Source organism: Pteropus medius, unplaced genomic scaffold, assembly GCF_902729225.1.
Source record: "Pteropus medius unplaced genomic scaffold, Ma_sr-lr_union100, whole genome shotgun sequence".
In the NCBI taxonomy this organism is placed as follows: Eukaryota; Metazoa; Chordata; class Mammalia; order Chiroptera; family Pteropodidae; genus Pteropus; species Pteropus medius.
The window spans coordinates 8420433-8427093 of NW_024353908.1; the positions used below are offsets into that span (position 1 = coordinate 8420433).

The 6661-nt window shown below is 32.8% G+C and overlaps 1 pseudogene; it reads right to left on the reverse strand.

The window, feature by feature from the left end:
* Window positions 1-5212: 5212 nt before the first annotated feature.
* Window positions 5213-5331, reverse strand: LOC120593841 (uncharacterized; annotated as a pseudogene).
* Between the last annotated feature and the right edge of the window lie 1330 nt (window positions 5332-6661).

Below are 6661 nucleotides of genomic sequence, written 5' to 3' on the forward strand. Positions count from 1 at the left end.
TAAGTATGTTCAAAGTCTGGGCCCCCAAAACAAATTAGAGTCCAAGCTTTCTCTTCCCTTTTCCTTACCACTTCCCCCCATTTTCTTTCTATACTTTCTCAACACCAGAATTTACAGAGATGCTTTCATCCTCCTCCAGAATTGGCATAACTGAAGCTGACACTTGCTCTTGGGGCTTCTTGTTACTCTGTCCCTCATTCCACAATTTAATCTGGAAGAGGAGGTAGGGATAATGTGGTTATGAGAACTTCTGAATCACAGGCCATTCGTGGCCAAAATTTATGCTTAGGCTCTGTGATATACATTATCACCATGAAGGAATTATATCAAATAACCGCTTTGAGGTTCAAAGGATGGTCTCTGAGGTCATTTATTCCAACATTTCAGTTACCGGTTTACTTATTCAAAGAACTCAGAATAATAGATCCATTAATTTAGATTTTTTTGGGGGGGGTAAAGTATGTCATATATATATGTATGTACATATATATACATATATATGAAAATATTAAATACACTTGTACATTTTAAAGAGTAGTAGTAAAGCAAACACTATATCTTTACTACCTAGCTTATAAAAGAGAATGTTACCTATATCCCATATCTGCCACATCCCCCCACAGAGGATTCATTATCCTAACTTTTGCAATATTCATAATCTTGCTTTTCTTTATAGTTTTGACATCTAAATATGCATCTCTAAAACACTAAAGTTTAGTTTTACCTATTTTTCGAAGCTTACATAAATGGAATTATAAATATATATTCTTTCATGTCTGAATTCTCTTAATAAATATCATATTCTTTATTTATCCATGTTATACATAGTTGTACTTCATTCATTTTAATTGTATATAAATATATTATTTCATTCTATCATATGAATAGGTCATAATTTATTAATTCGTTCTACTGTGGAGAAACATTTAGGTTTTTCTAGGGTATTTTGGCTTTTACAAATAATACACATTTTTGTTTGTTTTTTTTATTTTTCAATTACGGTTGACATGTGATATTACTTTATGTTAGATTCAGATGTACAGCATAGTAGTTAGACACTAATATAATTTACAAAGTGATCCTTCTGATAACTTCAGTACCCACCTGGCACCATACATAGTTATTACAATATTATTAACTATGTTCCCTATGCATCCCCATGACTATTTTGTAGCAACCAATTTGTACTTTTTAATCTCTTCGATTTTTTCACTCAGGCCCCCAACTCCCCTTCTGTATGGCAACCATAAGTTTGTTCTCTTTATCTCTGAGTCTGTTCCTGTTTTGTTTGTTTATTTGTTTTGTCCTTTAGATTCCACATATAAGTGAGATCGTATGATATTTTTCTTTTTCTGTCTGACTTATTTCACTTAGCATAATATCCTCTAGGTCATCCATGTTGTCTCAAATGTTAGATTTCATTTATGTTTTATGGCTAACATTCCTTTGTATATATGTAGCACCTCTTTATCCAGTCATCTGTTTATGGGTATTTATGTTCCTTCTATATCTTGGCTATTGTAAATAATGCTGCAGTGAACACTAGAGTGCATGTATCATTTCAAATTAATGTTTTGGATTTCTTAGGATAAATAGCCAGAAGTGGAATTTATGAGTCATAAGGTAGTTCTATTTTTAATTTTTTGAGGAAACTTCATACTGTTTTCCATAGTGGCTGCACCAATTTGCAGTCCTACTAACAGTGTAAGAGGGTTCCCTTTTCTCAACATCATTGCAGCACTTGTTTTTTGATTTATTGATGATAGCCATCCTGACAAGTGTGAGGTAATATCTCATAGAGGTTTTAATTTACATTTCTCTAATGATTAGTGACATTGAGTATCTTTTCATATGTCTATTGGCCATCTGTATCTCTTCTTTAAAGAAATGCCTATTCAGGTCCTCTGTCCATTTTTTAGTTGGATTGTTTGGGGGTTTTTTGGTGTTAAGTTATATGATTTATTTATAAATTTTTTGATATTAACCTCTTATTAATGTATCACTAACAAATATTTTCTCCCATTTAGTAGTTGTCTTCTCATTTTGTTGATGGTTTCCTTTGCTGTGCAAAAACTTTAGTTTGATGTAGACCCATTTGTTTATTTTTTTCTTTTGTTTCCCTTGCCTGAGGAAATATATCGAAAAAAAAATGTCAGAGAGTTTACTGCCTATGATTTCTTCTAGGAGTTTTATGTTTTGAGATCTTACATTTAAGTTTTTAAACCATTTTGAATTTATTCCTGTATATGGTGTAAGAAGGTGTTCTAGTTTAATTTTTTTTTTTTGCATCTAACTGTTCAGTTTTCCCAGCACTGTTTATTGAATAGACTATCTTTACCTCATTGTATATTCTTGACTCTGTTGTCATAGATTAAATGACCATATAGGTGTGGGTTTATATCTGGGCTCTCTATTCTGTTCCATTGATCTACATGTCTGCTTTATGACAGTACCATGCTGTTTTGATTACTATGGCCTTGTATTATATCAGGCAGTGTGATACCTCCAACTCTGTTCTTCTTTATTAAGATTACTATGGCTATTAAGAGTCTTTAGTGGTTCCATATAAATTTTAGAATTATTTGTTCAAGTTCTGTGAAAAATATGATTGGTATTTGAATAAGGATTGCCTTGAATCTATAGATTGCTTTGGATAGTATGGACAATTTAACGATGTTAATTTTTCCTATTCATGAGCATGATATATGCTTCTGTTTATTTAATTCTTCTTCAATTTATTTCTTTACTATCTTATAATTTTCCAAATATAGGTCTCTAACTTCCTTGGTTAAATTTATTCCTAGGTATTTTTTAATGCAATTGTAAATGAGATTGTTTTCTTGATTTTACTTTCTGATAGTTTATTATAGGTGTATAAGAATACAACTGATTTCTGAATATTAATTTTGTATCCTGCCACTTTACTGAATTCATTTATCAGTTCTAATAGTTTTTTGATGGAATCATTGACATTCTCTACATATAATATCATGTTATCTGAAAATAATGACACTTTTACCTCTTTCTTTCCAATTTGGATTATTTTTTTTCTTATCTGATCACTGTGTTAAATAAAAGTGGTGAAAGCGGGCATCTTTGTGTGGTTCCTGATCTTAAGGAAAATGCTTTTACATTTTCCCCATTGAGTATAATTTTAGTTGTGGATTTGTTTATCTGGCCTTTATTATGTTGAGATATGCTCTTTCTGTTTCCATTTTGCTGAGAGTTTTTATACTATATGGATGATGGATTTTGTCAAAATGCTTTTTCCGCATCTATTGATATGATTACATGATTTTTGTACTTCATTATGTTTACATGGTATATCACATTAATTGATTTGCAGATATTGAATAAACTTTGCATTCTAGGAATAAATTCCACTTGATCAAGATGTATGATCTTTTTAATGTATTGCTAAATTCGGCTTGCTAATATTTGCTGAGGATTTTTCTATCTATGTTCACCAGGGATATTGGCCTTTTTTTATAGTTTTTTTTTATTTTTTTATGTCTTTGTATGGTTTTGGAAACAGGGTAATGGTAGCCTCTTAAAATGAGCTTAGGAGCCTTTCCTACTCTTAAATTTTTTTGAATAGTTTGAGAAAGATAGGTGTTAATTTTCCTTTGAATCTTTGGTAAAATTCACCTGTGAAGCCATTCGATCCAGGACTTTTGTTTGTTGGAAGTTTTTTTATTACTTATTCAATTTTGCTAGTAGTAATCAGTCTGTTCAGATTTTCTGCTTCTTAGAAGATTGTATGTTTCTAGGAATTTATTTGTTTCTACCAGATTGTCCAACATGTTGACATATGATCGCTAGTGATATTTGTTTATACTTTTTTTTTTATTTCTGTTGTGTCCGTCTCCACTTTTCCTCTTTCATTTCTTATTTTATTTACTTAGATCTTCTCTCCTTTTTTCTTGATGAGTCTTGTTAAAGGTTTATTAATTTTGTTTATATTTTCAAAGAACCACCTCTTGGTTTTATTGATCTTTAGTATTGTTTTCTTTAGACACTATTTCTTTTATTTTTGCTCTGATTATTATTATTTCCTTCCTTCTACTCACTTTTGGCTTTGTTTGCTGTTATTTTTCTAGTTCCTTTAGGTATGAGGTTAGATCATTTATTTGAGACTTTTCTTGTTTCTTAAAGCAGGCCTATATTACCATGAATTTGCCTTTTAGGACTGCTTTTACTGCATTCCATAGATTTGTAGTCATTGTGTTTTCATCTCTTTTTGTCTAATGGTATCTTTTGATTTCTTTCTTGATCTCATTGTTAACTCATTCACTGTTTAGTAGCATGTTATTTAGCTTCTTTGTGTCTGTATGTTTTTTGGGTTTTTTCTTGTAATGGATTTCTAGATTATACAATTGTGGTCAGAAAAGACACTTAATATGATTTTAATTTTCTTAAATTTATTGAGACTTGTTTCGTGACCTAACATGTGGCTATCTTGGAAAATATTCCATGTGCACTTAAAAAAATGTATAGATTCTGCTGCTTTGGGGTGAAATGCTCCAAATATATCAATTAAATTCATCTGGTCTAATGTGTCATTTAAGGCTGCTGTTTCCTTATTGATTTTCTTTCTGGAAGATAAATCCATTGATGTCAGTTAGGTGTTAAATTTCCCTACTGTGACTATATTACTGCTGATCTCTCCTTTTATGTCTGTCAATATTTGCTTTCTATATTTAGGTGCTTTTATGTTGGGTGCATAAATGTTTCTAAGGGTTATATTCTTTTGTTGGATTGATCTCTTTATCATTATGAAATATCCTTCTTCGTCTCTATGTTATAACCTTTATTTTAAAGTCTATTTTGTCTGATATAAGTATTGCTACCCCAGCTTTTTTCATTTCCATTTGCATGAAATATCTTTTTGTATTCCTTTATTTTCAGTCTGTGTGTCTTTCGATCTGAAAGTGAGTCCCTTGTAGACAGCATATCATGGGTCTTTTTTTAGCTACCCTATGTCTTGGTTGGAGTATTTAATCCATTTACATTTAAAGTGGTTATTGATAAATATTTAGTTATTGCCATTTTATTATTTATGTTTATATTTTTCCCCCACCCCTTCTTTTTCTTAACGAAACATTTCTTTCTTTCTTTTTTCTTTTTTTTTTTAGGTGAGGCAACCCTTGGTTGACCTCACAGATTGCAAGGACCTTGTCAGCTTACAATCCCTTATTTTTTTATTTTTTTAAGCCTACAGCACCTGGTCTTCCTAGGTGGTCTTCCATCCAAGTACTAACCAGGCCCGACCCTTCTTAGCTTTCGAGATCAGACTGGATTAGGCTTGTTCAGGGTAGCATGGCCGTAGACAGAAACATTTCTTGTAATACTGGTTGAATGGTAACAAATTTCTTTATCTTTTTCTTGTCTGGGAAGCTCTTTATCTTTTTAATTTTAAAAAACAGCCTTGCTGGGTAGAGTTGTCTTGGTTGTAGGTTCTTGTTTTTTATCACTTTGAATATTTCATGCCAGTCCCTTCTGGCCTGCAGAAAAATCAGCTGACAGTCTTATAGGAGCTCTTTTGTAGGTAACTAGCTGCCTTTCTCTTGCTGCTTTTAAGACTCTCTTTGTCTTTAATCTTTGGTATTTTAATTATGATGTGATGGTAAGGGCCTCTTTGAGTTCATCTTGTTTGGGACTCTCTGCATTTCCTGAACTTGTATGTCTATTTTCTTTACCAGATTAGGGAAGTTTTTTGTCATCATTTCTTCAAATAAATCTCACTCCCTTGTTCTCTCTTGCTTCTTCTGTACTCCTATGATGTGAATATTGTTACACTTGATGTTATCCCAGATGTCCCTTAAGCTATTATTATTTAAATTCTTTTTTTCTTTTTGCTTTTGATTGTTTTCTGCTACCTGGTCTTTTAAATTACAGATTCAATCGCCTGCTTTATCTAATGTGCTATTATTGATTCTATCTGGTGTATTCTTCATTTTGGTTATTGTATTCTTCATTTATGACTGGTTCTTTTTTATGGATCTATGTTATTTTTTATGCTTACTATCTCTTTGTTGAAGTGCTCATTAAGTTCCTTGACCATCCTTATAACCAATGTTTTGAACTCTGTCATTGGTAGATTGTTTGCCTCCATTTTATTTAGTTCTTTTCCTGGAATTCTCCCCTGTTCTTTCATTTGAGACATGTTTTTTGTCTCTTCATTTTGGTGATGTTTGTTTCTAAGTATTAGGTAGATCTGTTCTATCTCTCAGTCTTGGAGGAGTATCCTTATGTAGTAGGTGTCCTGTGCAGCCTAATGACACAGTCTTCCTGATCACCTGAGCCGGTGCACCAAGAGGGCTCCTTGTGTGATCTCTGTGTACCCTCCTGCTTTAGCTGAGCCTTGACTGCTATTGTCAAGTCATTGGGTGGGATTGACCCTCAGACTTACTGGCTATGAAGATTGGGCATGACCATAGCATATGAGCTGCCATGCAGGAGCTGATCCCATGGAACAGGATTTGCTCCAGTGGGTTCTGATACCTACCAAGATTCCCGTCTTTGTGTGCTGCTTATGAGGCTAATCAGATGGTGCTCTGTTGTGGCATAAAGCTGGCCACCAGGTGTGTTGGTTCTAGGGCCTCTTGAGAGTCAAAAGTCAGCCACTGCCTGTGGCCAGCCTGTGGCTATCTAGCAATCC